At 31.8% G+C, this 24722-nt stretch overlaps 1 protein-coding gene across 1 annotated transcript in view; it reads right to left on the bottom strand.

Annotated features, from left to right (window-relative positions):
- Cad99C (cadherin 99C) overlaps positions 1 to 24722 on the bottom strand; it is a 252720-nt gene that overhangs the window by 203777 nt on the left and 24221 nt on the right. The window lies entirely within an intron of this gene.

Below are 24722 nucleotides of genomic sequence, written 5' to 3'. Positions count from 1 at the left end.
ATGGAACAATTCATGCAGTTCGTGATCATATCATCCTCGCATACGGCTCCGTAGACCCTCCTTAATATTTTCCTTTCAAACGTATGCAGCTTTCTCACGTCTTATGTTTACCCTTATTAATCTTAAACTGTGAAATTTAATATTACTTACTAATACTATAGGTACCTACTTACCTAGCATTGAAAAAAATAATTCTACTAAATAAATGATATCTTAATTATTCATCATTCATAACAGTGGCGAAAGGTGGAGGTAGGCTATTAAGATCCAACATAAATAGTGCACACTAAACTTTGTCAATCATACGTAGGTATTTGTTTTCATTGAACCAAGACTAAAATGTGCAGAGAGTGTTAGTTAGTATTTAAAAATCAATTAAACCCTGCCTAAGTCAAACCATAATACTTTCGGTATCTATGAAATGGGTGATTTGACAAAAATAGTGCACACTTTTTCAGTCATATTTGTTTGTTTTCATCGAATTAGGAATAAGTACATATTATAGATGGTGTTGATTAGTTTTTAGAAAATCATTAAGCAGTTGATAAACCAACCATAATAGATAAAGAATATTCTTCTATGTATAAAATATCTAAAATTATTTTTGATTTAGTGGCATAATTTTAGATATTTTATAGATATATGACTGGTTTTGGCAGATATTTATTATGGCTTGGTTTACGCAGGGTGTAATTGAATTTTAAAAACTAACCAACGCTGTCTGTTCACTGTAGTCTTTGTTAAATGAAAACAAATTCGTATGACTAAGAAAGTTTAGTGTCCACTATTTATGTCGGTTCTTAAGAGCCTACCTCTACCCTTTGTCAGTGATTCATAATATACCTGGTAAGATAATTAGTATCAAGTAACTTACAAAAGTATGACATGATAATCAGGTGAAGGCCTGAGAAAGCTACGGTGTAAAAAAGAAACGTTTATAGATGAGATAATCACCCAAATAAAACTAGAAAACATACAAAATAATTCGTCGAAGTCTTCTTCGCGCTAATGATTAATAAGTCATTTTCGTCGAAATTTCTCGACTATGCTAATGAGCCTATTCGTCTTGTTATTTTGCATAATTCATTTTTTTCACTTGACGCATTATATTAATTTTAATAATAATTATTCTTTTTTAAATTATAAATCAGAAAATGAATATTTTCTATTGACCTGTTAACGATTTGATATACCTTTTATCACTATTATTAATAGGCAACATCGCCATTCGAATTTAATATATTTTGTTTATGTATCTATTGAGCGTTTAAGATAATGTGTGTATATAATATTTTTTCATGAATATCTTCGGAAATATAGGTACCATGACGTAACGTTTACGCTATGAATAGATTTTTCTATACATACGTATCTTCACTATATTCTCTATATTCTATAATATATGAGTTTACATATGAGGGTATAGACCTATCAACTTATACTTTCTAACTGATTCTAATCAATGATAGTTGATGAGTTCAAGACTTCGGTTGTTTTCCTTAAAGTCAATTAAATATAATTTTATTTTTAAGTCATATTTTGGCGACTGCAGTGAAATAGCAGGCAATGCGGGTTTGAAACTCTATGAGTCAGGATAAAATCTTTTCATTGAAAGTATAGCATACAACTAATAGCTGACAACAATTAGACCCAAAATCTGGTATAATATCTACGCAGTTCTACAACGTTCCCAAGAAATAGGCTTTAAGAAGACCACTGTATATGCCATGAAAAATTATAGCCACCGTCAAACACAGAAAAACTACACACTTCGCACACATTTTCCGCAATGAAAAATATGATTTCTTTCAGCTCATAATGCAGGGAAAGCTAGAAAGTAGCACATGTGTAGGCAATATGTATATTTTTTTTGGCTACGCAACCTCCGTAAGAGATATTTCATGTTAGGCGTTAGTAAACTGCCCAGGATGGGCTGTGGTAAAAACTCCTTGCTATTCAATTATTATTTAGTTAAGAGTCTACCTTATATATCGTTATAGTTGCAATATATCTACCTATATATGTGCCGTATATTTACTAAGTACCAATAAGTATAGAGGGTTTTCATTATCAGAGCATTCGTTATCCGAGTCCTCGTAGTATGAATTTGCAGAAAAATACAAAAACCTATAAAAGCGAAATAGCGCACAGTCGTCAACTGTGATTTTCAATCTTTCAATTCTACACTCCCACGCTTTTTATGTCTCGTTTACGTGTCTTTTTCTAAACGTATCCAGATTAAACCCATTTACTAAGTAATTTTGGTCCCCGTTTTAATCGCTTTAAGAGGTATTTTTTCGGTACTAATTAACCTCGGATAACGAGGACCCCTTGTAGTCATGCGTTAAAATTCTGTAATAATCAACACATAAATTATCATGTTTATCTATGGAATATCGTGACATCTACAGTAAAGTTATCGAAACAGATCGGAAAGAGTTGAATGCTTTTCATTACCTATCAGCCTTCATGCAAATAATTTAAAAAAAAAATCGTTAAGTCATATTTAATTTAAGATATTTTTAAAAATTGAATTGAAATTTTATCTTAAACTTTTTTTTTGTTCAGGATTACTTACATTATTTTTAATTAGTACAACTTATTTTTTTAATTCTACGATATTGACATTAGAAATTCATCACTACTCATCAGCAACATCTTCTTGCCTACGTGTTAAAACTGTGAACTAACATGCTCCGCCCATTTAGTAGACAACAGCGCCAAGAAGCGTAGCCAAGAAGATGTTGCAGAAGGGTAGTATATAAGAGTAATATAACTTATACTTATATAAGAGTAGTATAACTTATAATATTATTTTTAGTATATTCAAGTATGACTAACAACTACCTCTGAAATATTTTTTGGATCTCCACTATAACCTGCCTGTACCGAAAAGTCACTCTTTCTTACCGGGATAGAATGATATAGGATACCTACTGCAATTTATTCGATCGCCAATCTTAGAATAGAAGACGGCATCTTTTAGCCGTTTTAGCGTATGTTATTAAATGCCATTGTTTATGTTTTGCAAATGCCAGTCAAATACAACATAGACAGATATCAGAAAATTGATATAAAGTGCTGTGGCGTAGGTGTACATGTATGACGAGCAAGTGCAAGTAGGTAATCCGGTGTACATGTTGGCCCTCCCACGCTCTCAGTTTTCCACTTCACTTCCGATACGAGTTCTTGGAAACCAGAGCCGGCCTCAGGGCAGTGCGATAAACGCCTACATTCACATCAGGGCGATCAAATACACGGGGTGGCGAGTTCGACATCATTTATTTTAAAATGACTCATCATTTTTTAAATACAATATTATATTTGCTGCGGATGTACGTCTATCAATAAAGTGTGTTTTTTTCTAATTACATCAATCTAAAACTATACAGTTTTTCAATATCTTATTGCAAAGTAGAGCCAGTATAAAGCAGGCGTGTCAAACGCCCACACTCGCACCAGGGCGCGTTAATAAATGGGGCGGTAATTTTGACACATCATCATTATTATGACTCATACATCATCAATTGATTGTTTTTCTATATATTTTTTGTCTAGTTCTGAATATATAAGAGTAAGCCTATACACCTGTGGCGAATAGTGGAGGTAGACTTTAGTGATCCGACATAAAAAGTGAATACTAAAGTTTTTCAGTTATAAGTACATATTTGTTTTAATTTATGAAGTTAAACTGGTGATGGTATTTGGCTAATTTTTTAAATTAAATTACACCCTTCTTAAGCCATGATATAATAGTGGGGATAGGCTGTATAGATCCGAAAAAAATTGTACATACTTTATCAGTCATACTTATTTGTTTTCGTAGGACTAAGAATACAAAATACTGCCGTTGGTGTTAGTTAGTTTTAAAAAGTTAAAAATCCAGCATAAACCAAACCATAAGAGATAAAAAATATTCTTCAATGTATCACATAATATCTAAAATTATGAGTGTATAATTTAATTGCATACTTTTAGATTTTTATCTATTATGATAAGGTTTAGGCAGATTTTATTTTAATTTTAAAAACTAACCAACACCATCTGCAGTTTGTATTACCTGTTCAATGAAAACAAATTAGTACGGCTGACAATATTTTTAATGTGTACTATTTTTGTCGGATCTCCACAGGCTCCCTTCACTATCGCTATACACTATATATACTTACTTAATTTGTTTCAAATCATCTTAATTGACAATTATTTATTTTATGGATCTCAGTAATTAATACATTTGAGACGCCAAAAATCACAGAAAACCATTTTCACTTTCTACTTACTACGTTAATATAAGAGTATATAAATTTATTTTCTCATTATATTTATCATCTAATTTAAAAAAAGATATTCTTTAAATGTCCAGAAAGAATTTGAAAAATTTCCAGAGCGGATTTTACGACTCGAGAACTCAATTATTTGCCTAAATTAACTTGTTGTAGCTATTTACTCGTATATACTAAACTTATACAACAATAGAATTTAGCTCAATCATAATCAGTATTATTAATTTTATAATTCTCAATGACAAAATAATAATATATAAACACCCATTCGCTGATTGACATACATGAATTATATTATTTATCTCACCTATGTCAAAAGTTCAAAGGTTATTATTCCATTTTCATGTTAATGTCGGATATAACCTTGTAGACAGTCACGATAATATTATAAAAAATGCAACCTTAATAAAAAATAATTTCATTTTTAAATCTTAAATGCTTGTCATTCCATTGAGACCGAAATCCTTTACCATGCAGTAGAATTAATAGTTACACTCTGCTACGAGAGACGACTTGTACACATATCTTTTAATTTAGCTAAATTAATATATGAACCTACTATTTTAATAGTGTTATACCGTCAATATTGTAATGTCATGCCATTCGAATTGAATTCAAAATACCTACTAACAAATTTCACTGAATTATCACTTATTTAAATAACTTATTTATTCACCGTAGACGGGAATGTTTCATTCATATGGTAAATTCTATCAACATTTTACTACTGAGTTTTTATAATATTTATAATTATTATTATTAATGCGAATTTCTACTATATTGAAACCATTTAACCATGAATATATTTATCCAGATACGATTTTTTAACCTAAGTAAGAATAATGCTGGACTAATGTGATTATTGTACGGTTATTATTCGAATGTAAATACTTAAATCAAGCCTATTGCATCGATTTTCTCCCCCTGGCTGTGTCTGGTTTCGTACCAAAACTATCGAACCTCACGCTAATTTGGTACTAATTTGTATAATTTTAAAAGCGTAATACGTTTTGCAAATTTAAAAAAATGTCGGTTTTAAGGCATCTGGTATATACATTAACCTTAATATCGAAACTGCGTGAAGTCTTTCCAATGTAGATGCCGTCACAGTTATTTCATATTATTAATTTATACTACTGTATTATAGTATTTGAGTTTTGTCTTCTTTGCTATTTGGAATTATTTTCTCATAAGTTATTATCTATATTATCTATATGTTTTTTTTTTGTAAACGGGATTACTAAATAAATGATTTTGCGCCAATTTGTACAACCTAAAACTTAGCTTAATTAATTCTGAAGATGCTATTTAACCACTCGATATAATGCATTAGTTATAACTCGACGGTAGGTAGTTAAGATAAAATAGATTAAATATCTCTGCCTACTAAATCATAGAAACAATTATTTATATTATTAAATAATAATAAAATTTAATTACGAAACGCCTGTTTTAAATAAATTATTATGGAAACCCAATAGCCTTTCACTGGCGCCTTGCAAGAATTATTACGGAAATATTTTTTTAAAGAATTATTACGCTTGCCTTTTGGCATTTCGTTTCCATGGCTAATTGATGGGTAAGCCGATTCGATGCGGTGAATAAGTAAGTCATGACATGACATTAATTACCCAATATTAATCAATTTCAACGAGATAATTTTTTACATTACGCATTTGCAAGATAAGATAAGTACGCCAAAAGTATTTGCTAAGTAGAAGATTTCAATAATCAATTTATTTATCGATTTACCTGGCAAGCAGCAGCCTTCGTATCAAGTTCACTAAGTAAGATACTAGCATAAAAATACCGGAGGTTCCGGGTTAGATCCCGCTGAGGTCACAATAAATGATATTTTTCAAGCCTCGGCGTATCTGTGATAGTAGGTACCTACTGTAATAGGTTACATGTAAATTTTACGTATTACATTTCAGCGTGAGCTTTCTTATCGGAAAGACATCACAGCATACTATACGGTAATCTCTAAAAAAATACGCGTTGTTCGTGGAGCATTGCAGACAATAATGTTCTAATTTAAACCTAACGTAACCTAACCTAACCTAACAAATAATCCAGTATATCGGTTATTTCTAAAATTTGTTTGCCGCTGGCTTCCTATAAACCGACAAGAGCCGTGTTTTATTTAGGGCTTGCGCAGACAGAGCGCGGTCAGGCGGTCTGCGTTCCGCGTTCGGAGTTCGGCGTTCTTTGTACTGTATGGACTTCATACTGTATGGGTACACAGCCGGTGGTCAGACCGCGCCGGTCAATTGGAACGATGGAGTTCTGGAGTTCTATGCCCGGAATTACAAAGAACGCCGTACCTCCGCTGAGCAGTCACACAACATAGAGCGAAACCACACGGGGGAGTGAGTACGCAACAGCGGTGCTTTCTCACTTCCACTCGCAGTCGGAATATAGCGGTCAAGCATTATGCAGCGCTTGTGTCAGTACAACGTTTGTAAACAAATGGAACGCTTATTGTTGACCGCCACCTGTCTGCTGTCCCTGAACGTTAGTGGTCAACGGTCGGTTGAACGCAGAACTCCGACCGCTCTCTGTTTGCGCAAGCCCTTAAACATGAATTTTATGTCAGTACTATACGACCCAAAGAGGTTGGACGGTCTTCAATATACGAGCAAATATTTCCAATACAACATGGTGAAGTATGATACGGTGAACTGCATACGTACAAATTTCAGGAAACGACTGTAATTAACTGAGCATCATGGCACATTGTACTACTTATAAATAAAACTGACATTTAAATGGGAAAATTCCTTTATAATGGTATGAAACAAGCTATAATTTATTTCTACTACCTATATTGAACTGTATTTTTTGACGATGCCCGATTCTAATAAGATCATATGGGCCTCCACAGGGCGGTGGTTTGTATTAATAGATTTGTTTTTGCGAGAAATGGATGTTAGCCACTTGCCCAACCTTTTAGGTCCATACTCTGACTCAAACATAAATTGAAAAACAATGTGTGTACTTGCCAGACACAGGATTCGAACCTGGGACCCACGACGCTAAGAGCAAATAAACCAAGGAAACTTATAACTACCGAATGAAGAAAACCTGCATACATTTTCCAATTTTTTCCACAAGGAAAAGATGAAGGTAGAAAAAGGTTATCTTACAATACAACCTTCGTGAGCTGATATGATTGGCCCAGGATAGTGACATGTGAACATAATACTATTATGTATTGCAATTTGGTCTCCAACCTTTTTATAGAAAAACGCACCGTTATAAAAAGAAGTTTCTTATAGAGCGAGTCACTGATCTAATATATTATATCAAATATTTATAACTGTATATACATCATATCAATATGAAACAGCTTTTACATGCTTTAATATCGAATAGTATTGATTGAGGCATTCCAATAAAATATATACTATTAAATGATATAGCCGAAGTATAAAATTATTATCTAGCTGAAGAAAAATAACCTGTTCTTTATTGGTAATATAAATCAAAGAGAGATATATCTCAAATACCTTCGCGATGTCTATGTGTTAACAACGAACCACAGTAAAGAGTTTATAAACTTACAAACTTTTTATATTGCAACACTTGATGACGATTACTCAACATTTTTAGTGTAGTTTGAAAGGTATCTACCATAAAATATTGTTAATAGTAGTCTCTTTAACAGTTGTATCGTTTTTATTTACGTATGAATTAAGTACATTATATTTTGTGATTGTTCATCTAAATATTCTAAATAATAATATTTCGATATATTTGGCTGGTTATCTACAATAATAATTGACGACAGAAAGTGATACTGCATGCATTTCCACTCTACAACTTGCTACAGAGTTCAGAAAGTTTTTTTTCTACACTTATTATTTATTATTAATGCGTATACACCATGGAATTTAGATAATCACAGCTTTTAACCACTTGTCGGCATTCTCTACTGCGAGTCGTTGCGACCTGACGCACCCACTAGTGGTTATCAGTCGGGGTACACTTGGAGCGTCATATCGAATGAAAAAGTATCAATCCTTTTTACACCTTAAAGCCGGGTACTCATTAGCGAGCCGTAACTGTGACTGTCGCAGATACAGTAACTAGTATGGCCGCCAAATAATTAGTTGGCAAACCTAATAAATAATTACTCCGCATCTAAAGTTGGTTACAATATCTGGAACGGTTACAGTTACGACTTGCTAATGAGTACCCGGCTTAAGACTGCGCTCTTAAAACAACTATTAGACGTTACCACAAGTCACCAGTTGTCAGTTTGAATGGTTTGGCCATGAAGATTTGATGGGATGACATTCATTGAGCATTACTCCGGCAAAAAAATATACATATAGTGAATGCAGCTTATGATCATCTACACCCCCTCGTTCGAACCAACATACCATAGACAAAACCGTAAGACTACGAATGGCTTATTAAAAAAAATATAAATAAAATAGTAAACATTATTTTTTTATGGCGAGATGTTTAACGAGTTACTTGCCCACGTTGTAGTAGGAATAGGAATGTGAATTTTTCGGAATAACTTACTTTCGAATAGCGACGGATAAAAAAAACTTGATTAGGTTCACTGAATGATCAAGTGAGATGACATATTGTTCTTGAAGTCAGTCAGAAAAGTAAATTTATTAAGCAGTTACTTCATCAATCATGTTACACGAATTTGGGTGCAGTTTGTGAAATATTTTAAACTCCAGAGGTATATATAATAATAATATGACTGTAATGATTGCATACTAGACTTAGCGTATAGTTTGAAAAGTCAACGAAAAAATATAGAATTATGAAATAAAATTGTGAATACTTTATATAATATTACTGTATTTATTTATTACAACGTTTTATTAGCTCGTATTCTTGTTTGTCCAGTACAAATCTTGCAATCGATTTTTAACTAACTTCCCGACTAGCTAGACATTTGAAACCTTTAGAATATATCAGAACACGATTACAATGCATTCTTTTAATACTTTTAGCCATCTTTAAACAGAATTGAATTAATTTTCAGTTATTTCTGTTTTGTATGGAAAGTTATTTCAGAAAAATCCGTAAAAAGTAAAACACTATTATTGGTTGCTAAGGGGGTGGTCCTAGCAACTAAATTATTAATATATACGTGCGTTACTATGGAAATCAAAATGACATTTCAGTATTCTATATTTGTTTGTTTGTTTTTTATTTACTTCATATCAAGTACAAGTTTGAGCATATTGAGCATAATAATTCAACAGAAAATTTTAAAACGTTGTATATAAAAAAATCTTTTTATCTTGTAATTATTCTTAATTTATATTTATTTTCATTTCAGTCATTTATTTTTTACTCTATAAATCTAATTATCTTATGTCATGGTTTTCCAAAATTTTCATTTAGGTACACAGTTAGATTTTTGAAATCTGAATATTTGTTCCAATGAAAACAAAAATTTATAAAAAAAGGACAATAAAATTAGTCAATAATAACTATATTTAAAAAAATTAAAAAAAAAGGTAAATTGTAATTGTTTTCTTACACAAATTGTTCGATTTCATGGTAATGAAACTAATTTAAATGTTTCATTTGAAAATTTAAACAATATTATTAAGTATTAGAATGTCGTAAGCGACGAAGGCACAATTTTGATACATCGAGAGTAAGCTATGAAAAAAAGTATGGTGTCGTAAGTAAATATCGATTGTGAACAATCGATATATTTTCTGAAAGTGTCAAGTTATTCAAAAATATATTCAACAAAAAATCAAAAAATTTTCAGAAAAACTCGCGGGTGTTTATAAAATGTAAATGAAAATGGGTTCATCAAATTCTCTTAGCCTAATAATACGCACGATATTACCTATGAAAATACACTCATTAATCATTCTGAGTTTTTAAGTTATATTTGTATAAATGTTAATAATAATTATTTACATATTGTTTAAATGGACAATTTAAAAACAGTTTAGGTAGTTAGATATAAATAATTATGAACACTTAATATTGCATGTACCTAAAGTGTTAATATAGCGAAAATATTTAAGATCTCACTCCACATTGAAGAAAAGTCGCTGAGCGCTGCCCCATTATAATGTATGCTCTGCCCCCATTACACCACTATTGTTTACATCAAGGCCTTAACAAAAACAAACCATAAGTGCGAATGTGAAAGCATTCGGCATGTTTATATTATCCGCAATTTGCGTTAGAGTAAGGCTGAAATAAATATTTTTTGTACACGTCGTCGGTAAATATTGGTTAGATTATGGTTATGTCTCCATTCATTCAAAAATTTATTTACAGAAATTTATTGTTTTTGTGTTAAATATAAAGTTGGTGAAAAGTAATTATTTTTAGTTAATTTTGTAGAAAATATGGTTAAAATGTTTGTGTTTAAATTTGTTACACTGAAAAGAAATGTGATGTGTACCTATAACGTTTAATGGTTATGTTAATAATAATAAAATTGAGGTTCTACTTTGCATTTTTCGGAAGAAATACGGCTTCATATAGCTGAATAATACACACACTCTCTATAATATTACTCTGAGGTTTACATTATATTTGGGACTTTCCGGAACCCTTCTCTTTATCATTTTACGAATGTTAACACATCACCACATTAAATGAGTTTCCCATAAAGCTTTGTTCTTTCACAAAAAAAAAAAAAAAACTGCAAATAATAATTGTTATTGAGTAATACAAGAGTTGTACATTTTCCCGTAGGTAATGAGTAATGACTATTCTCAGTCCATTGTCAATTGTGAGCACGAAGTAAACTGAAGTGCTTAAACTAATCTGAGAAGCATTTATAAGTAATTAAGTTTTCTCTCAGTGTATTATTTAAGTAATAATATAATTGCAAAGTTTTAATTTTAATACATCTGCCTCACCTCACTTCGCCAGAGAGAGGGAGACTGCAGAGCGGTCTCACGTTCTTTGCTCAACATTCCGCTCGCGATGGATTATATTTGGTAAAGTATAGGGTTGCCAACAAATAACTGTATTATGCATAGACTATAGATACATCTAGACGCCACCCGTTGCATTGCTAAATGAAGCTACGTGCCGTGCGTTTGGTTTGTGGGCGAGCAAACGCATTTGCCTACGAATGTTCGAGACCATAGACCATTTCGCTAGTGCTCGCCCAAAGTGCTCGCACTAGACGCTCAAAATTAAAATATAATTCTCTATTTTTTTACGTTATATAGTATTTTTAAGCGGTCAAAATGCAACCATTAGGTAAAGATATCCATAATTTAAGTTATTTTAAAGAAACACTAGGTCACTGATATTAAAATAAATAATAATATATAAATAAATTGTCACGAACATGTATCAAATTACCTATGAAACGTAATACCATCTTCTTGCTTATCAGTACGGCTACCATATTTTAATACAACACGTAGAACCACCTTTCCTACTTAATTAACTAAAAATATATACCACTGACTTTATAACACAAAAAATAGCAAATTTAGCAACACGAACTCGCAGATTATCGATGCTACGTGAAGCGATTCACCACGATTTGCCAGCGATACTTTTGGAAACTGACTCAAAAATATGTAGACCTTTTATCTTACTCTAGCGCGTGTCGCAGAGATTATAAGGGTGCCGAATACTTTCTCACTCGCACTCATGCATCGTTTTTGTTCAGGCCTTGGTATTATGCATAAAAAATATCAAGTATTTTTTGTGACACCGAAATATGTGACCACAAATTTTTGAATTTTATTAAATACCTAATACCAGTAGGTATGTGAAATAAAGTGAAAGGTGAACAGCACATAAAACTATGTTTTTTATTTCACATCATATAATAGCGAGTAATTAAAACTACCAGCATCACATAATTAATCAAATGACCAGTGTTAGTAAAAAGAGTCTGGTCTGACAGTACAACTGCTAGTTTGTACATTGATAAACTTATACCTAATTTTGACTTCTCTTTATCAAGACTAAAATAATAATTATTGTGATAACTAAAAGTGAGCTATGCAGATATAACATTATAGATATACAATGTAGAAATTTTCGTCGATCAAAAAAATAACTCTAAAAAGATCTCCCATTTAAACGGTTAGTATTTTTTAGTGCACTCCCTATAAAATAAATGTCAGAATTCACTAGCCGCCACTGTTTATCTGTATAACATAATGTCGCGATTAAAGTTGGTAGTGCGCTTTTTATGCCACCCCTGAACGGTCCATTTATGGTTGGATTTCTTGTAGCCATTCTATTAACCATTAAACTGACGACGAGTCGTATATAGAAATCATACATTTGATAAATTATCCTCATGGTTTAAACAGAATAGGTACCACTTTTGAATACCTTTTGTACCTCATTGGCCATTTCACAACGGAGACATAAATCCATTAAAACTTATTGGAGCACTATCTAATGAATAAAATTTGCATTCTGTTTTCAATTGAATCTGAAATGGATATTATAGTGAAACATCAACAGTTATACATTGTTTGTTACAACGACGAAGATGTTAAGAGTTGGGATGCATTGAAGGCTGTAAATAGTAGAGGTATTGCGAACAAGGGAAAGGTGAAAACATAATATTATTATGGAAGTTTTCCACATGCTCAGCGTAGGTCAAAATGGAGCTTTTATGGTATTTTCATAGCATAACCCTGGACATTTATTAAACGTTGTAGATAATGTATTTATATAATTTTGAAGCCATTGAAAAACATTAGAGCGAGAGGTTTAAAAGAATACTATTTTATGTAATAAAAATACTTTATGCAGTCATAAAATGTTTAAAATAAACATAAAGGATAATAAGGCTTCAAAATTATATAAATAGATTATCTACAACGTTTAAGTAATGTCCAGGGTTATGTTCTAAAAATACTATAAAAGCTCCATTTTGACCTACGCTGAGCGGGGGGTCTAGGACGATTTGGCACCGCGAACTGGCCTCCGCCGATTGGCCTCCGGTAATTGGCCGCCGGTACAATCGGACGCCGGCCCAATTGGACGCCGACCCAATTCGACGCCGACCCAACTGGTCTCCGGGAGATTGGACGCCGCACAGTTGAATTAAATGCGCAAAGGAATAGACGTACGTTACGATTTGTTGGAGTAAATAAGCAAGTCAGTTTAATATGCTTCTATCTTCTCAGTAGGTGTACCTTATACATTTCGCGCTTGACACATTTTTAATATAGATTGAGAAAAATTTTATTATGCCTTATGAAGTTTATTAAAAGAAAATAATTCTTCCCTCGCTAAAACTTAAAGATGTGCATAATCAATTAATTTATTGTCTATACATGGGTACTTATTTATATTTACAACAAATATTTAAAATAATGTTAGATGTTAGAATGAAAATTACATTATATTTCAGCGTTTTATCGACTTAATATTATAATAAAGCTTAAATATGTATATTATTATGCATAAATGCGTATTTTAAGATAGTATGAAATTACAAACAAAATATTAAGTAAGTTATCTGCTAAGTATAAATGTTTCAGTAGTTTGATTGATAAACTACTTAAGTATTGGGTGCCGGACGAAATCCCGAAGGCCGAAATCCCGAATGCTGAAATCCCGAATGGCCGAAATCCCGAAAAATGAAAAATACAAATGTTTTATTATGATTTAGTAGGTAAACAGTGGTAGGACATTTTTTTCTGATTTTTTGGTAATACATATAACAATTTAATTATTTTCGTCTTTTATTTATGCATTAATTAAGATTTTTTTTACCAGTTCGATTCTTAAAAGATCATAAGTGCCTACACATACCTACTGGAGACTGTATTAACAGTTTTTTTTTTGTGTTACGAGAAACGGATGTCAGCCACTTGGTCAACCTATTAAGTCCATACTCTGGGTACACATATTGAAAAACAACATATGAATTTGCCAGACGATCTAAAGTAAAAGCGAATGAGTAACCGCTCGGCCATCAGGTAGTAAAAAGTATATTTTTATAAAAATCATATGAAAACTAAATCCAAAATCCCTGGAATCTGGGTCACAAGGTTCCCGTATTCGATATACCCACAGAACAGATAATAAATAGAATACCAATAGGCTATATTCAATACGCAATACGCCGCATAGTGAAGCAGGCTTTTGAATGTGTGAGTGTCCTACGAAAATGAAGCACGCATTATGCACGTGCAATAGTGTGTGTAATACACCAACATTAAAATAAATGAGCGTAAATGCATAAACCGAGAGCAGTTTTCAGTATTCGACGTAAAACGTATTCTAGACACGAGTGTAAGTTTAACCCGGATTCTTCCTTACTCGAGTCGGTTTCCTGCTATCGCCTTACCCGTTGTGTATTTCAGTTCTCATTATTTCTGAGTTCCCTGGATATACCTATTCCAATACCATTATAAAAAATGCATAGAGATACGATTAAAAAAAAGGTTTTGTCGTAGATACTAATAATAAGTATATTATAGATAGATAAGTATATACATAATCATGCTTTTGCGCTTTTGGCGCTGAAATTTTGGGCTGTGTCACTTAGGTAGGTAATATTAAATTACCAAGTGTTGTCTATGCAGTTTTATCAATTATTAAGATAAACATACATATTAACCACTTGTAGGTATGTGCAAAAGATTGCAACGATTGGCAAATAAAAATATCTATCAGTGGTTAATCTGGTGTCTAGGTATGAGGAATGTACGTAGTGAGGGAATACAAGCGGTGTACAGTCACGCTACGCCGGCTAGCTATAGACTATTTGAACTGCGCAGCGTAGTCGTACCTTTTATACGTGCTTCCCATACAAACTATGTGGAAAATGCAATCTACTGCATATGGTGACCATCGGTGGGTGTACTTAGTGGTTTTGTCTGCGGGCAATGTTAAAGCTTCCTGTAGGTAATACCTACGATTTGCTCACCCACACAATAAGCACGAAATAATGCTAGGGCGTAAGAATGTAATTGAATGTTTTAAAAGATTCGAATTCTAGCTAAACATGATTATTATTTTGATCCTTTTCAATTAGTGGAGGTGTTCACAAAGGAAATGAAAGGTCATTCATTCATACCTGTCACAACTCAAATAATTCAGTAATGCGCTTTTGCCAGTGGCGCACCCAGAACTTCACAACAAGGGGGTAAAACAATCCTCAATAAAAAATAATACATTTATTAGATCGGATAAGTTATTATGTAAGTATATAATGAATTTGAATGTATAGTTTTTTTAATATAACGTAGGTAAGTATCTAGTTTTACGATAAAAATCTAATTAAGAAATTTATCTGATAAATAAATTAATTTCATTACTTACTTAGTATTATGCCTACTTGCTTATTTTTTTAAACGTTGTAAAATATACAATAATTATAACGTCATTGTTATCAGCAATGTCTTCGTAGGTATATAATATGTACAATTTTCTTAGAAATCCGCTACAAAAGCAAATTCCTGTAAGTTTCGCGGATATGCGTTCTAGCATATTATATTACTGAGGTGTATATTGCTTCCATATGCGTAATATATACCTAATTTTGTTTTTATTATTGTTTCACTGATAAGACACTATCAAGTTACAATAAGCGTAATTTAAAAACAATATCACATTTATGTATTGCCATGTATTTTAACTTATTAGGTAAATATTGTAAAAAACTATATATAATTGATTAAATAGATTATGTACCTATGTGAATTCAATATTTAATAAGAACTAGTGTGACCAATAATTAAAACTCTACTCCATATTGTTTTATTGTTCGGAATGCTGGGAAATATAAAAAAAATATTATGAAGCTGAATATCTTGAAAATTTTAATATTGAAGAGAATCTTTCTAATATTTGTCAATATGGCCTAATAGAAATTACATGCTCTGAGGAGAGTATGGCGTTTAAAAGGGAAGAGCTTTACAAGTTGGTGCGACTCACTGTTGGATCGGATGCCCATTTTATATTGGATTCCACAAAAAAAACATGTATTCATTATAAATATGTCATCTTACGGTGAGTGAGGTTGAGTGTAGAAGGTAAGAAATCAATCAAACTCTAGTGTGGAACAACGCAGGTATTGGAAAATTGCTCTACTGAGCGACTTTAAGTGTCCGGATACGTATACGTATTCAGTTCGCCGTATCACACTTCACCGTGAAATGTTGTATCGGAAATATATAGCCGTATATTAAAGACCGTCCAGCCTCTTTGGGTCGTATAGGACTACCATAAAATCCATGTCTAAATAAAACGCGGTTTTTGTAGGTTTTGGTATACTTACGTATAAGTATGAAAAGTGGTGCGATATGTTAGCACGTCACTGGTCCGGTCACATCAGATCTGTCGGAACTGAAGTAAATGTTGAAATGCACGTCTAATGAGCGCATTCAGCCGGCGGGCGGCGAATGGGAACAAAATTATTACTCGATAATGTATATTAGATGTACCTAATATTATTAGAATGCGTGACTTGGTCGTTTCTATTAATTGAATAACGGACAAGAAGTTATGGTTACTGGGTATAGGGCTACACTATTAGCGAAGTTTCCCCGTACACCAGTATGTTTTCCTTAAATCCTTTCCACCTCTTTGGTGCCACTAGATGACTTGATGTGTCTAGATACTATCTTGTCTTCGAACTATGTATCCTGCCTATTTAAAGTTTTTATTATTTTATTTTCTCAAAAACGCGCTTAATAGTATCGAAGCCTAAATTTAATGTATCCTCGTTTTACAATTCAAAACCAATTCGATTTTATTGCTATCAAAGAGAGTTATGTATTAATAATTGGAATCGGTTTCGGCCACCTAGGTTTTCATATTTTAGCATATTCAGGTACTTTGTTAAGTAAGTATGGTAAGTATAATATAAAATAACAGAAAATTTATCTACTGTTTAAATTTAAATGCTAAAAAACAAACGATTTTTTTTTAAATAATGCAAATATTTTATTGTAAATTTCTAAAATATTCCACAGTAATTGATTCAATTTTAGATTCAAGGACCCTTAGTTGATAATATCAATCCAAGATGCCTAAATATATCTACCACGTACTATAAAATATCATTTAACAAATCAGTTAGTTCTTATTTTATATTTGACTTTAAAAATATCTTAACGATACGCATCGTTCTGAAGGTGTCTTTACTATGACCATTAAATAAATCTACCAATAATTAAATATATGTACTGCCATCAGGGAACATAGAATTAATGGGAACTAAAATACCTAACGCGTGTGGAAGAATATGGGATAAACTTAAACACGTGTAAATGATACGCTTGTCCATCATTCTAACAACTATTCTCGGTCTATGCACTGACTCTCATTCAATATTGGCGTATTTGAAAGTTGCAACACACACTATTGCACGTCTATAATGTGTGTTTCATTTTCGCAGAACACTCACATATTTAAAACCCTGCTTAAAAATATAGTGTATTGGGTTATAGCCTATCTGAATTATATTTATTAATCTATTCTGTGACTGCCATAGTTAGCAATTATTATAATTGTATCTAACCGAATGTACAAAATTATGTTTTATGTCTTTTATATATCACTTAAACCTTCCCCTAACTAATTTTTTTTAATCTAAGAAAACTTCATTAGTATACGTAGTTACGTAATATTTTGAAGGTTCATTTTCTATTAAAATTATTCGAAGAAGTAAGATTTGAGTAACATTGTAACAAAATAATTATTACCGTTTCTATTTAACAGCAAGGAATAGAAAAACTTTTAGTGTATGGGACTATAACTGAGTGATGTTGTGTTCAAAAATAAGAAGCAAAATTCGCTAAACAACTCAATACCGGATTGCAAGCGAGAAAAAAAACATGACTTGCATTTTCGGAAAAAGATTTTTATCAAAAATAATTATGTCATAAAACACAATCGTCGCATTCAATTACTGCAACTAACACAACTCGATTTAGACAATAGCCAAAAATAAGTTTCAACAAAATAATAACACTTGTCGGATTATTTATATTAAATTTTATCTTACGCCAAGCAGTGAGTCAAAGGCTAAGTCGATAATTTATTGTATCTCAGTAAAAGGTAAATACTAATTGTAACTTTTTATGCATTATCTACCAGCATAATTATTGATGTATATATAAACACAGTTGATACTTGATAGTAGGTACGCGGAGGCACCAGGCAAATCCAGGTTTGGAGGTCCCCTAGCAAAAATGTTCCCAATTTTTATTTCAATTATTGATAGTTTATTTGACATTCAGACTTTGGTGCTTTCCGACGAAGCGACGGCCTCGTCTGCTCAGGTTACATGTTAAGTATTGTACGTAAAATATTTCACCGTGGCACAGTTCTATATTGTGTGTTAATATCATAATCGTAGCTCTACAATTTTCCGCATAAATGACAATCCTAGTATTGATAAGAAATCAAATTTTATGTGAATCATGTCTATTTTGACAGTTCCTTCGCAGTATAAAGAGGCATTCGCTAACATTAATTTGCTAATATTAATAGAGCCTGAATAAACTTTATGTTTCGACTATTTTTTATTTAAATTGCTCCATGTACTATCAAAAAATCGACTGTGTTTAGGAAAAAGGGCGTAACCCTCACAAAACAAATTTTACAGGAGAGGCAAAAAACGTTTTTTCAGTAATTTTAATTTAATATTTTTAAAAAAATAGGTACAGACATTGGATGCATGATGATTGATGATTTGGTGTAATATATTTTCGATCTAATAATAATTAAAGAGGTTATTACAGAAAAATCATTAAAATTGAGGATAAATGCTTTTTTCCATAAATTAAAAAATAATTTATCTCAATTAAAACCTGAATTTAGATAATAATTCCGCATTTGTGGCTTACTTCCTTTATATAGAACGTGTATTTAGTTGTATACATTGTTAATATTTAATAAAAGCACTTTTCAAAAAATCAAGGGTTACGCCCTTTTTCCTGAACACAGTCGATATGGTAAGTATATACAGTAAAAAATTCTTAAATTTTACAAAAGGAGTTTTAACTTTAGGTCCAAATATCTCAGGATCTATTTTGATGGACTTGATATTGTTGTTTTAATTTAATAAAACGCATTTTTTTTGTAGTACTTATTCCACTTTTAATCAATAGTGATAGTAATCAACAAAATAAAAAAACGATGGACTTGATCCATAATTATTGTGAACCAACCGTATAAATATAAATCGTGACAAATATGTAAAGATGACGTATACGAATAGCATTATAATCCATTATCTGTAGTGCCTACCATTTGTAGTCAGTTAATATTACTGTTGGCCAAGTTTCGCCAGGTGAGGTAACAACATGGGATCCGATTAAATGTACATTATGAATCGTTCGCAGATTATTTTATTAGGCAACATCGAAATAAATACGAGTGAAAGTCGGAGGTTTGCGGTAAAAGTCAATCGGTAGTGCTACCAACTTGTTTCGAAATTGAAAAGACTTTAGTTTACTTTACTTTACAACTGATAAGAAAAAGAAAATTGAACAAATGCATTGATTTCTAAATGAATAGGTAAGTACATATATACTGAATTATACCTGTATGTAATTGGTTACATGTATACTTTATGTTATTTATACATTCCGATCATTTAGAATTTAAATTCAATTTCCATTAAGGACCCTTAGTTGATAATATTAATCCAAGATGCCTAAATATATCTGCCACGTACTATAAAATAGCATTTAACAATTAATCCGTTAGTTCTTATTTTATATTTTTCTTAGCTCGTATTCTTATTTGTCCGGTACAAATCTTGCAATCGATTTTTAGCTAATTTCCCGATAAGCTAGACATTTTAAACTTTTAGAACATATCAGAACACGATGCCAATGCATTTTTTAATACTTTTAGCCATCTTTAAGTAGAATTGAATTCATTTTCAGTTAATTCTGTTTTGTATGAAAAGTTATTTCGACATCATTATTTGGTTGCTAGGGGTCTGGGGTCCTAGCAACTAAATTATTAATATATACAAACGTTACTATGGAATTCAATATGACATGTCAAGTACAAATTTTTAGGTCGTTTAAGCTAGTCAAGTCAAGTTTATATGGTTCAACAGAATTTAAAAACGTTGTATATAAAAAGTTCTTTTTATCTTGTAATTGTTTCTAAATTTAATTCGTGGGGTTACTGCCAAATGTTGGTAAGTCTCCAAATCAATCATCTTATGGAGTAAATTGCAATTTGCAGTTTGACGTGCCCTCTAAAATTAGGCATAATGCTCATTTCTTTGTGTTCTATATATCGGATGATCTTCAATTTTTTTATCTAGCATACGCATTTATATATAGACACACAATCCGTTGTTAACTCTAAATTCTTAAATTATCGACTTACCAACTTTTGGTAGCAATCTTACGATATGGGATTATGTATATATATATAAATACGTATACTAGAAAGAAAATTCAATGCCATCCAATATATAGAACATGCACATAAAGCACATCGAAATTAGAAGTATGCCTGATTTTATAGGGCATGCCAAACTTTTAAATTGCAATTGCTCCATAACATGACTTCGGGACTTAGCAACTTTTGACAGTAATCCCACATATACACTGAGTCATGGTTTATATTTCAAAATCTTGCTCGTGTGGCTGGCTGCAAAGAGTTAGGAATCTGGTAAGAGAAGCTATGGACCGCAGTGGATTAAGCCCAGCTGACGATAGTTGATAACAATCAATAACACACCATGGCCTCTACATCCTTAAGCGGACCTCCATACCTATCGCTAAGGTTAAAGGCAGTGTGATACTCTACACCTCTACAGTAACGGTTCCCAAATAATGATGTTCGAAGTAAAATTAAGGGTATTCTTTTTAGCGATTTTTTTGTATTTTTAATACATTCACTTAAATTATGGGGTTATCGAGTATTAATATATAAAAATAAAAAATTTACTTTCACAACAACATATTATTAGATTATAGTTACGTATGAAGGAAAATAGCGCCGCAGGCAACTTTTTTTACTATTATGTGCCGGCTACACGCTCAAGCTTTACCGCAAGTTTACCTGAGCAAACCGGATAGTATCGGGAAGCCCGTGTGTATGGACAGGAAAACTGCAGCTCGCCCAAATCGAAAAGCGCTGTAAAACATTCCGTATTTTTCGCACAAAAAGCAAGTCGCTGCCATCTAGCCGGCACATTAGAGCAATTTTGTGATGAGTGTTTATCTCACTTATTAGGTCGATACGCCACACCAGTCCCATCCTTACGGAGGCCATGTAATACACTTTTGGTCTGGATCAAATATACACATTGAAAGAATAACATGTACTGCTAGCCTGTCGTGATATTCAATGACGTCTAGTCTTGAGCTACTCTATCAAATAATCTTTATGTATACCAATTTTAATAATTTGGCCGTAGCAATAATTAATGGATACATTGATGATCGTGACCGCGTATATATGTAGTTATATATGTATTATACTTTCTTACCTTTAATATGTAATAATGTATTATACACATTTAGCATAACATAAAACAGGCAGTTCAAAATCTAATAATTTATGTTTTAAATCAAAACACGTAATTACATATCTACACTTGAAACTGTATTACGTTTTAAGAAACAATTAAACTTGACATGCGAGTTTTTTTAACCTTGTATTAATTCGGATACACTTAACGTTATTTAGTTCACAGACCGTTTACTCGACCAATTAAACCATTTACTGGAGCGTAAAAACAAATCGAGTTGTAATTATTTTGCATTTAAATACACATTACTCAATTTTCACCAATAAACACAACGAATGAATACCTAATAAAAAAACACATATGTATGTACAAATCTATAGCGACTTACATTATTTTATTACTTCCGTATGTAATCGGTAAATTGCAGTAAGTAAATAAATTACTGCAAGACGTCATTACTCATTATCTATTTCTATTATATAAATCAGGGTCAAGATTTTGCACGAATTTTTATTGGTAATAATTATTTTTTCTTCCGCTTTTGATCGTTTGAATTATATTTCCTTTCTGCGTGTGGTATTATTAAGCAATAAATCATTTATTTATTAATGCATTCGGTAGCCAAACACACACATGGAATAAGTATTATATTATATTATATATTTAATATTATGGTTAAGTTTTATTATTGAGTTTCCGCATTGACCGAGATTATAATATGACACGATCTTTAGCATGTATGTGAATGAAACAAAGCCTAAGTAATTATTTTTACTTGACGTTTATTAATTACAGAAATACTGTTCATAGAATTTACAAGTAGTTTGAACTGAAAAATGACAAGCAATAATTAATATCTAGTTCGACTTCGATATTCAATACTTTTGGATGATTTGGCGTCGTCGGCTAGACGCCAGTACAATTGGACGACGGATATCTGAGAGACGCATATTATATGAATGACATGACGTGCGAAAAAATCCACGTTCGTTACGAATATAGCCAGGAAAGAAACATGTTTCGGAGAAAAACTTTTTTATCTAGCCTAAATCTATAAAAATAATGCTAAAAAAATATTACCGAGACTAACGATGAAATGAACTGCAAGCAGTTTCGCATTGCAGTTTTTTTGTAGTAAACTACATGTCAGTATCGTTTACATATCATTATGTAAAAAATTACATTTTTTTACAATTTTAGATTCAAAAGTCAATTCCTTTTATTACAATACAATTAATTATTAATAAATGTGAATAAGTACAAAATTATTCAAATAAACCCTGAAATTGGAATTTGTTATGAATGGATGGTATTGTTCAATTAGCTCATAGGTACATACGTTGACCATTCGTCATAAACGTAATAACGAAACGTTAAAATGGTCGCTAAAGATGACACCGTCCTATAGAAATTATTTTATAGTAACCGTATTTCACTTCAATTCAACTACAATAAAAACATTTCACAATCAATATCAAGTGTTATAATACAAAAAGTTCATCAGACTTTTATCAGTTATAGTTTTTGCATCCACTGATTGGCCGGTCTGCACTACTGTGACTCGTTGCTTAGTACAAATTAAATAAGGCTGCGTGATCTAGGTGGATGATGAAATTATTATAAATGTTACTTACTAAAAAATGCATTGTTAAAATAACATTCCACGTAAATATTTGAAGGATTTTAATCAATCCCTATAAATCTAGCTAGGTACGTATTACATTTTATTATGTATATAAGCAGTGGCGGCTCAACGACTTTCTAGGTGGTGGGGGTTTAGTCATTAATTATCAAATATATGTACAAGTATGTACCTACCTACATTCTCATATTATTATAGGTACATTATGTACGAAGCTACTTATAATAATATGATTTTATTAATGGGGAAATAAGTAATTTTCCAGAATAAATAATATGATTATCTAAGTCGTTACTTCTAAAAATCGTGCTTAAAAATATAAACTTAATTAATAATATTAATTATTATAAATTTACCATCATCAGTTTTGAACAATAACATACAACGAGCGTTTTTACTCACCTATGGGGTCATTCTATTCGGTCCCTAGTATGCGTATAATAACGCTGATGCATTCACATACTTTGTAGAAAGAGATTTCTACCGCAGCAACGGGATGGGACTGAGTGACCACATCAGCGAAAAATAGACGCAATAGCTTTCTTAATCTGTACATAGGTGTCACCGTGAAATAGGGCATATTTAATTTAATAAGTTATTTTAATACCGCGTTATCATTATTATGTTATTACATAATTTACAATTATTGCTTTATTTGTTTGTATAATAATAATAATAAATATCTCACTAAAATTGCGACGGGTTTAGATAGATGAAATAAATTAAATAATTTATTTAATCATTTAATTAAGTAGGTATATTATGACAATGATAAAAATATCGGACATTTTTTACGCATTCTCCACATGATAACGATGTGGGGATGGTCCCTATGAACCCTTAAGGTAGAGCCGCCCCTGTATATAAGTATATTTTTTAATCGTGAAAGTTTATATCATCAGTCACAAAAATGGGCTTGGCACGGCCTTCAATTGAAGACGAGTAAACTATTATTACCGGATAATATAATAATAATACGATTATTTAATAACTTCGCTGGCCTCGACATATTGCAATAACGACATTGACCCGTGTGGACTTACAGCAATCCAAAATGCATTTATTTTTCTTTCGTATACAAAATGAAATTAACGTCTCTGCCAAGTAATTGTGTATTTGCCAATCAGAAATTATGATTACAAAATCGTGGAAAAATAAGTGTTTTCGAAGGCCAGACTATTTATGTTTATTATGTACGTTGTGTCATGTCTTCATAGAAATACTATTACGTTTGTTCTATTTGGCATTGTTGACCATCTTACTGACTACTGCGCATGCGTAAAGAATCGGTGCCTATGGTACCGTCGGTTCGAATACTGTTACTTATAGATGGACTAATCCTGACAAAACCCTTTAGAATTAACCCGTGATCTGTCCATGCGTGGATACTTCTATACTA

This window comes from Rhyacophila brunnea, unplaced genomic scaffold (genome assembly GCF_057557595.1).
Source record: "Rhyacophila brunnea isolate RB1 unplaced genomic scaffold, BYU_Rbru_1.0 scaffold_18, whole genome shotgun sequence".
NCBI classification, from domain to species: domain Eukaryota; kingdom Metazoa; phylum Arthropoda; class Insecta; order Trichoptera; family Rhyacophilidae; genus Rhyacophila; species Rhyacophila brunnea.
This window is presented reverse-complemented; position numbering and strand designations above follow the sequence as displayed.